A 10,410-nucleotide genomic window follows, 5' to 3' on the forward strand; every position below is an offset into this window, starting at 1 on the left:
ATTTTTCTTTTCTAAACTACAGATAATGTATTGCAATAATTTTAAGTTAGAGATTATATGTACAAATAAGTTATGCTGTGCATGAATTTTGTTTCCTGGTAATAAAAGGAATACTATAAAAATCTATTATTTTTAAAGGGGGTACTGGATTGAATAGATTTAAGGTATATTATATTATATTATTTTATATTATATTACTAAGCCAGTGATTCCCAAGTATGGTCTGCAGACCCCTGGGAGTCTCTGAGATCCTTTCATGAGCTCCACAAGGTCAAAACTATTCTCATGAGAATACTAAGATGTTATTGGCTTTCCTCTTCTTCCTACTATAAGGTAAAGTTTTCCAGAAGCTATGTGATGTCTGATGATATCATTGCTCTGATATTAACATGTAATGGATTTATCATTGCTACTTTTCAATGAATAAATAAATCTTTAAAATTTATCAGTTTAAATTTATATAAGGTAAATATGAATGAATAACTACCCTGTGGTGTGCTGGTGCCAGCCCTTACTGGCTTGGGAGAGTGAATTGTTAAATTTAGGATCATGTGTACCAGTTGTTAAAACTTTGATAGCATGAAATGGGCCATGGTGAAGTATTTACACCATAGAAACATCATATCATGGATTTTTTTCAGAAGGCTGGTTGAACAGTACACCATATTGTATATTACCCACACAAGCAAAGACTCTCTGGGGGGTCCTCAACATTTTTTAAGAGTATAAAGACGTTCTGAGACCAAGGCATATGAGAACAAGTGGTCTACCTAAACTAAAAAACAATGAAGCCGTAACCTAAGCCTGACGCGCCCCCTGGTGGATGTGATGATATACACACTCAAACATACATACGTAAAAAGTGTGTGCGTGTGTGTTTGTGAAGAAATAGCTACAGGTAAAGGTCACACTGATTACATATTTTTAGTGTCTTGATTTTACACAATAAGAACACCTTCAATTTAGTGAAATATTATGTGCCAAGGAATGTTACAAGATCTCACATCATATCATTTAATCCTCACATCTATCCTATAAGATAAATATTATTACCTCGCTTTGGTTTCCAGAGCCATTGAGAGTAAGTGGCCGACGTAATGCCTCATCACCTCACCTTTGAAGTGCGTAATTACTGCAAACAAGGACCCCTTTTCCTACATAACTACCTTCAATATCAGGAAATTCACATGATACATCACTACCTTTTAAGCCTCAGACTGCATTCAGGTTTCATAAATTGTCCCCCTTTATAACAACAGGGCCCAAGTCAGAACCACCCACTACACTTAATTGTCATGTCTTATTTGAATTTCATGGTCTTCACCCTTTTGAAGCTTGCAGGCCAATTATTATTTATTTTATTATTATTATTTTATTTTTTGGCTGCACCGTGCAGGATGTGGGATCTTAGTTCCCGGACCAGGAATCGATCCCACGTCCCCTGAAGTGGAAGCACGGAGTCGTAACCACTGGACCACCAGGGAAGTCCCAGGCCAGTTATCTTGTAGAACATCCCTCGATTTGGGTTTGTCTGATGTTTTCTCATCATTCACTACAGGATATACACCTCTGGCGGGAATGCCGCAGAAGGGATTCAGTCTTCTTATTGCATCCTTTCCAGTGACACGTGATTATGATTTGTCTCATTATCCATGAAATTAACTTTGATTACTTTTAATAATTTGAGCCTATTAATACCTCTCACTTTACTTCAAAGTGATATTACTGGGGAAAGGTGGGGAGGAGGGATAAATTAGGAGTTTGGGATTAACATATGCACACTATTAAATGTAAAATAAATAACCAACAAGGACCTACTGTATACTATAGGGAACTCTACTCAATATTCCTTTTTTAAAAGATTGTTTTTGAGGTGGACCATTTTTAAAGTCTTTATTGAATTTGTTACTATTTTATATTTGTCTCTATTTTATGTTTTGGTTTTTTGGCCTTGAGGCATGTGGGATCTCAGCTCCTCGACCAGGGATCAAACCCTCACCCTCTGCACTGGAAGGCAAAGTCTTAACCACTGGACCTTCCCTGGTGGGACTGGGACTTCCCTGGTGGCGCAGTGGATAAGACTCCACGCTCCCAATGCAGGGGGACTGGGTTCCATCCCTGGTCAGGGAACTAGATCCCACATGCATGCCACAATTAAGAGTTCGCATGCCACAAATAAGGAGCCCGCCTGCCACAACTAAGGAGCCTGCCTGCCACAACTAAGGAGCCCTGGAGCTGCAACTAAGGAGCCCACCACAACTAAGACCCAGTGCAACCAAATGAATAAATAAATATTTTTAAAAAAAAGAAAGAAAAGAATCTGAAAAAGAACGGATATAAGCATATGTATAACTGAATCACTTTGCCATACACCTGAAACAAACACAATATTGTAAATCAGCTATACTCCATCCAATATAAAATAAAATTTAAATTAAAAAATACAAAGATTAAAAAATGATATTACTTTCATACATTGGTGTAAAATGTCTATGCAAATTAAGTTCTTTCTTAAAAAGTCCTCTGTGTAAATCCAGAAGTAAAGACAGACAATTGTTACTTTATCTTCCATAGACAATACCACATAATACTCCCCTGAGGAAGATACTTACCAAATATTATAAAATAGATCATACTCCTGGATGGGAAGAATTTCTTTTTAAAATGCTGCACTAGATGTAGAGAATGGACTTGAGGACACAGGGAGGGGGAAGGGTAAGCTGGGACGAAGTGAGAGAGTAGCACTGGCATATATACACTACCAAATGCAAAATAGATAGCTAGTGGGAAGCAACTTCACAGCACAGGGAGATCAGCTCGGTGTTTTGTGACCACCTAGAAGGGTGAGATAGGGAGGGTGAGAGGGAGGGGATATGGGGATACATGGATACATATATTCACTTTGTTACACAGCAGAAACTAACACAACAATGTAAAGCAATTATACTCCAATAAAGATGTTAAAACAATTAAAATAAAATATCACTTCCTTGATAATAAAAAAATAAAATGCTGCAATATATAAAAATATATCTAGTGCCATCCTAACCAGTTTTTCATACAATTTGAAAATGAAGAGTAGCCCCTGCTGGCCACAACTAGAGAAAGCCCAGGTGCAGACACAAAGACCCAAGGGCATGATAAATAAATAAACGAACGAAAGCATTCAAAGGCCTTTGTAAATCCTAGAAAACAAGTGCCTTTCTCTAGGTCATTTTCCTACCCCCAGCCCCTCCTCCTACGCACCTGACATTCTCTCTGTAATCCTGAAAGTCCACCTCTTTCCTGCCTGTTTCCTGGGAGAGGTTCCCTGTGGCCAGATAAAAATAACACCTAGATGCTGCCAGGAGGAAGATTCAATCAATTTATTCCTGGGGCAAAGGGAAATCCAGCGAAGAAGTATGTGAAGACAGGAGCTGATGGGGACTTCTCTGGTGGTCCAGTGGTTAAGACCCTGCGCTCCCAACACAAGGGGCCCAGGTTCAATCACTGGTCAGGGGACTAGATCCCACATGCCGCAACAAAGACCTGGCGCAGATAGATAGATAAATAAGTATCTTTTTTTAAAAAAAACAAGAACTGACAGCATCCTCCTGGGTTTCACATCCAGGAGCCCAGCTCCACCATCCTTGACTAAAAGCTGTGGGAAGGACAAGCCAGGTCTTGTTCAGGGGTGTCTGACCAGGTCCAGCCTGTCCTTCCTAGAGGGTTTGGAGGCTCTTGGACTGGGATTCAGGAGACCTGAGATCTATTCCATCCTGCATCACTGACCAGCATGGGACCTCAGGTCACTATCTTGCTTGAATCCAGGGAGCAGGTTGAGAGAATTCAATAAATGGCCAATTGATCTCACCCTTACTGTCCAGAAACCCAGAATCTTTTAGACATGGTAGAAGCAGAGAGTCCCAACACCTGAGACAGCTTCCACCCAGCAGCCTCGGCCCTGCCTCACGAAGCTGGGCTCAGGAGCAGAAGACAGACCCGCTCCCACACAGAGAGGACCAAGGTGGGCAGAATAGGATGGGGCCTCTGAGGGAGCTGGTGGTGAGATTGGATAGTGCTGTGTGTAATGGCTTTTATGACACTTGAGAAGGGATAGAAGCAGGATGCCAGCACAAAGCCTCATCACTGTCAAATCAGGGGCTCTCAGTGTCCATCGAGCCCTGGCCTGGTCCCCGCTGCCCTCCTAACAGCACAGCCTCTGAGTTTCCCCTGCAGTGTCAGGATCTCACTCCACTTTCCTACCCCAGGGCCTGACTCAGCTGCCCTGAGAGATCAGACTCCAGGCCAGGGAGGGTGGGCTGGATTCCTCCCTCCACAGAGATGCTAACCCCGACCCTGGCCTGGGGACTGTGCTTCTGTCTCTCACCCTGGCTGGGATCCAGTCCTGGCATAACTTCTCTTTTTGGTCGAGACAACCAGGTTTGCATTCCTCCAGGAAAATCCTGATACTGAGGACCAAAGAGATGAACCCCTTTATTTATTTAGGCCATGCAGCACAGCATGCAGGATCCTAGTTCCCTGACCGGGGGTGGAACCTGCGCCCCCTACAGTAGAAACCATGGAGACCTAACCACTGGATCCCCAGGGAATTCTCGAACCCCTTTATTAGAACACGTGATGGGGCAGGTAAGTTAGTGATTCTTATTTTTTTCTTTTTTAAAAATTTATTTATTTATTTAATTTTATTTTGGCTGCGTTGGGTCTTCGTTGCGGTGCGTGGGCTTCTCACTGCGGTGGCTTCTCTTGTTGCAGAGCACGGGCTCTAGGCACACAGGCTTCAGTAGTTGTGGCTCATGGGTTCTAGAGCGCAGGCTCAGTAGTTGTGGCGCACGGGCTTAGTTGCTTCGCCGCATGTGAGATCTTCCCGGACCAGGGCTTGAACCCGTGTCCCCTGCACTAGCAGGCGGATTCTTAACCACTGCACCACCAGGGAAGTCCATTAGTGATTCGTAGGAAAAGAGGAGGTGATCCCCAAACCTTCTCTATTCTCAAGTGTTCTAACCACTTGTCTGTGACTCACTGGGGAAAATAGATATTACATCATTATGTAGCTTATACACAGTCACAGGAGAAAGTGCATTGAACAGTATAGCACAGCATCCTGTTCAGAGCACACTCTCCCGTATTCTAGTCTATTCTTATTCAAGTAAAACATACTATTGTTTATGCCCAAGTGAATTGGTTTTACATCCTACCAGGATGCCCCAGTCTTTTCCTTGGGAAATATTGTTCTACCTGCTGCTGTAAGAGATGGGGCCAGAGAGCAGAGGGGGAAATGGTCCTGCAAGAGGAGGTGAAATTACTGCATACTCTGTCAGGAGAAAGGGGGTGATCAGTTCTCTGCTATAGGGTGATGACTTCTGCTTCAGAAGCCTTCTCCCTGGTCTCCTGCTTCTACTAACTCTCCTGTCCACCTTCTTCACAGCAGACAGACACCAGGAAGTTCCACAGACACAGATTTGACCACCTTCCTCCCCTGCTTATGATCCCTCCACAGTGCCCCGTGAGCTCAGGATCATACCCAGAGTATCTGAAAGCCTCACGAGACGACCAGCCCTGCCACCTCCAGCCCCTCTCCTGGCCCCACCCTCTGCTCTTAGAGGCTCCAGATTCACTGAATCAGCCACAATTGTAACTCATCCTTGAAATCTCAGGGAAGATGCCGCTTCTCCAGTATCATCATCGCAGACTCTCTCCAGGTAACACTTGCTCTTCCCCACCTATGGCTTTCCAACCAGCCCTGACCTCCCTGAGCCAGAGGCTGGATCTGTGTCCCCAGTGATGGCACAGGATCTGCTACTGAATTGGCACTGTGTCCTCACATCGCCTAGTGCTACAGAACCAAACTTGGGCCTGCTCGCCTGTGTGCAGTAAAGCCAATCTACTGACACCAGGTTGTGATGAAGGAAAGTGCAGCGTTTACTGCAGGGTGCCAAGCAAGGAGAACGGGCAGCTAGTGCTTGAAAGATCCAAACTCCCCAATGGCTTCCAGTGAAAGATTTTTAAAGACAGGGTGAGGAAGAGGGGTTGTAGAGTGCGTGATCAGCTCATGGGCATTCTTCTGATTGGTTGATGGTGAGGTAATCGGGAGTCAACATCATCAACCTTCTGGTTCCAACTGGTCTGGGATCTATGTGCTTGTGGTCAGCAAATAGTTAACTTCTTCCACGTGGTGGGGCTTTCAGTATCTGAAAAACAGCTCAGGGACTTCCCTGGTGGTCCAGTGGTAAAGAATCCACCTTCCAACGCAGGGGACACAGGTTCGATCCCTGGTCAGGGAACTAAGATCCCACATGCCGTGGGACAACTAAGCCCACAAGCCACAACTACTGAGCCCAGGCGCCTCAACTAGAGAGTTCACGTGCCACAAACTATAGAGTCCACCTGCTCTGGAGCTGGTGCGCCACAACTAGAGAGGAGCCCACGCACCACAGCGAAAGATCCCACATGCCTCAATGAAGATCCCGCGTGCCACAGCTAAGACTCGAAGCAGCCAAAAAAAAAAAAAAAAAATGCTGTCAGAGTCAAATATGAGAAAGCAAGTCCTCCTCTTATACAAGGACAGGAATAGCGTTACCTATAAAGGCCTATTTGGCCCTTTGAGAAAGTATAGCAATTCAAACCCAAGGTTCTCTGACCCTGAAGCCTCATCACTGTTGAATCTGGTGTTCTCAGTGTCCATGGAGCCCTGGCCTGGATCTCAATGTCCTCCCACCAGTACAGCCTCTGAGACCCACCCTCTAGCCCTGCCCTGATCTCCTCTCACTTTTCCACCCAGGTCCTGACTCAGCCCCCTGGAGAGATGAGGCTGCAGATGAGGGGAGGGGAGGGGGCTGGGCTCCTCTCAAGGGATGCCAACCCCAAGCCTGCCCTGGGCAACCAGCTTCTTTCTGGAACTGGCAGGTATCCAGACCTACCTCGCCCCTCTTTTTGGTATAGATGCCAGGCTGTGTGCCAAGCCTACCTTCAGCCACTCCAGGAAGCACCTGGGATGAAGGATGTGAGAGCTGAACCTATTTTTTGGGAAGACATGATGGGACAGCTAAGTCACTGGCTCTTAGGAAAGCAGAAGACAAGCCTGTGCCTGGAGTCTTTCCAATCGTGTGCGTTTATTAACCATTGTATGTGACTCACTGGGAAAGATAGATATTACATCCTTATGTGAGTTAAGATTCTCTGCAGTGCACGCTATTCTATCTTCCATCAATTCTCTTCTCATTTTAAAAGAACCCATTAAGATAAATCATTGGTTTTACAACCTGAAGGAGTGTCACAACCCACAGTTTGGAGAACGCTTTTCTACCCTGCAGCTGTAAGAGGAGGGGAGGCCTGAAGAACAGGGGAAGCAACGGCTCTGGGAAACGAGTGTGCTATACATCCCACCCCCTTGAGAGAGGTCAGACATTTAGAACTCTGGTAATTGCATGATTATTTCTGCTCCAGAAGCATCCTCTCTGGTTTCCTGCTTCCTGTCCGTCCACCCTTCTGTCCACTCCCCTCACAGGAGACAGACACTAGGATTTTCCACAGACCCAAGTCTCACCACTTTCATTCCCTGTTTAGCATGTGTTCTTGGCTCACAGTGCACTCAGATTAAGCCCGAATCCTCACCAAGGCCCACAGGGTGACTCGCCCTGTCCTGTCCTCCGCCCTCCCAGGGCTGAGCCCCCTCTGAAATAGTTACAATTCTTGCTCATTCTTAAAATCACAGCTCAGATGTGCCCTCCTACAGGAAGCCCTCCCTATCACCCTTGGCCCTTCTTCCCAGACCTGCTCACTCTGGGTCATTATCGTCTGTGCCCCAACTGGACGTGGGAGTCAGAGGGAAAGGGTCTGGGACTAAGTCACCACTGTGTCCCCATCATCAGATAGCACAAGGCTTGTGGCAGAGCAGGTGCTCAGGGAATATTGAAAGAATGCACGAATGAATGAATGAAATCATAAATGGATGAAGGAAGTGTGTATCTAACTCAACACGTCTTTGTGACATACTGAGAACTGGCGCCTGAAGTTCAAATCTCTCCCTCTCTCCAGACATCTCCCTTGTCCTCCCTGTAATATTGCTCCTCAGCAAGGCCTGTTGGGATCTCATACACTGGGGAAGGCCTCAGGGTCCCTCTTTGCAGAAGGATCTCCCTCCCAGCCATCTCTCCCCTGCTTCCCCACCCCACAAACATAGGACTCAGCCCTGTGTTGGGCACTGGAAACCCAGGCTACCAACAGCATCAGGGCCCTGCCAGGAGTGAGCAAGTTGGGATGGGGCTCAGAATCTTCTCTATTCTTGATTTTACTGACTGCCTGGCGGCATCTATTAGGAAAAATAGACATTACATCATAATGCATCTTTGAGATACATGCATCATGCATCTCAAAAAAAGCGAAAAGAAGTATAGGCAAGTGGCTTCTCTAGTGGCGCAGTGGTTAAGAATCCACCTGCCAATACAGGGGACAGGGGTTCGAGTCCTGGTCTGGGAAGATCCCACATGCCGCAGAGCAACTAAGCCCGTGTGCCACAACTACTGAGCCTGAGCTCTAGAGCCCGCGAGCCACAACTACTGAAGCCAGCGCACCTAGAGCCCGTGCTCCACAAGAGAAGCCACCACTACGAGCAGCCCACACGCAGCAATGAAGACCCAATGCAGCCAAAAATAAATAATTTTAAAAAATAAAAGAAGTATAGGCGGGCTTCCCTGGTAGTGCAGTGGTTGGGAGTCCGCCTGCCGACGCAGGGGACGTGGGTTCGTGCCCCGGTCCGGGAGGATCCCACATGTCGCGGAGCGGCTGGGCCCGTAAGCCATGGCCGCTGAGCCTGTGCATCTGGAGCCTGTGCTCTGCAACGGGAGAGGCCACAACAGTGAGAGGCCCGCATACCAAAAAAAAAAAAAAAAAGAAGTATAGGCAAAAATGTGCACTGTCAGCCTCCCTCAGGGGAGCAGCTCTTTCATCTTCTGATCCCAACTGGCTTCTCTCAGAGGAAAAACTACTCCCCTCTCCCTCAGATCTACTTAAAATCTGGTGTGGACTTTTTGTCCAGAATGGCAACAAAACAAATTAGTATGGTAACGATCTTGGTCACATCAATCACCTCTAAAGTCATCTATTGCTTACCAAGTACCCAGCACAATTTCTCCCATTCTCTCATTCATATTCTTCACATCTCCCAAATCAGTTATCATTTATATTGTTTAGATTATTCCCAAAGCAATCAACAGATTCAATGCAATCCCTTGCAAAACCCCAATGACTTTTTTCCTTCTTCCAGTAATGTGAAAGCGTATTCTCAAATTCATATGGAATTGCAAGGGACTCTGAATACCTCAAGGAATCCTTAAAAGAACACTCTTGGGAGACTCACAAGTCCCAATTTTAAACTTATTATAAAGCTACAGTAATCAAAACAGTGTGGTACCGGCATAATGATAGACATATAGATCAATGGAATGGAATTGAGTTTCCAGAAATAAACTCATGCATTTATGGCCAATTGATTTTTTTGTTAATTCTTTATTTATCAAGAGAAGCTATTCCTTAGCCCAGATAGTCATAGTTCATAGTTTCATAGTTCAGAAACACAGGTAAGTGACAAACTTCCACAGAACTCAACCCAAAGAAATTCTTTGCATTCCAAAATCACTTTGCACTCTGAAAGATACCAGCCTTCCTCATCTCCTCAAAATCTTTTATAGAATCATAATTTCTGTAGACAGACTTCCCTGGTGGTCCAGTTGTTAAGAATCCGCCTCCCAATGCGGGGGACGTGAGCTCAATCCCTGGTTGGGGAACTAAGATTCCACATGCCGTGGGGCAACTAAGCCCACGCATCGCAACTGTTGAGCCCGCGCACTCTACAGCCTGTGTGCCACAACTAGAGAGAAGCCCACGCACCGCAACAAAGAGCCCACGTGCCACAACTAAGACCTGACACAGCCAAATAAATTAATTTTTTAAAAAGAGTCTCTTTTTAAAAAACAATTTCTGTAGAAATCTGCATTTTCAACTCTCAGGGAGACAATGAATGCTCCAACAATATGAAATCACAGATTCTTGGCCAGAACGTCACACGTCTGAGGTTTTGTCAAAGAACTGGAAGCCATGGTAGTTTTTCACCTTGACAACTCAACAACAATGTCCTTACAGACTGATGGAGAAATGGACTTTGGCCAATTGATTTTCAATGAGGGTCCTAAGACCATACAAAATGGGAGGAGGTTTTCAACATGTGACAGACTGGGTCAAATGCATATCCACAGGCAAAAGGATGAAGCTGGACCTCTACCTCACACCATAAACAAAACTAAATCAAAGTTGATGAAAGGCCTAAATGTAAGAGTTAAAACTAGAAAAGTCTTAGGAGAAAACATAGGAGTAAGTCTTCATGACCTTAGATTTCAAAATGGTTTCTTACAT

At 45.3% G+C, this 10,410-nt stretch overlaps 1 protein-coding gene across 1 annotated transcript in view; it reads right to left on the minus strand.

The window, feature by feature from the left end:
* Nucleotides 1–10,410, minus strand: part of HIF3A (hypoxia inducible factor 3 subunit alpha) — a 59,514-nt gene that overhangs the window by 39,081 nt on the left and 10,023 nt on the right. The gene's annotated exons all lie outside the window — the stretch shown is intronic.

The sequence above is a fragment of the Globicephala melas genome, chromosome 19 (genome assembly GCF_963455315.2).
Source record: "Globicephala melas chromosome 19, mGloMel1.2, whole genome shotgun sequence".
NCBI classification, from domain to species: Eukaryota; Metazoa; Chordata; class Mammalia; order Artiodactyla; family Delphinidae; genus Globicephala; species Globicephala melas.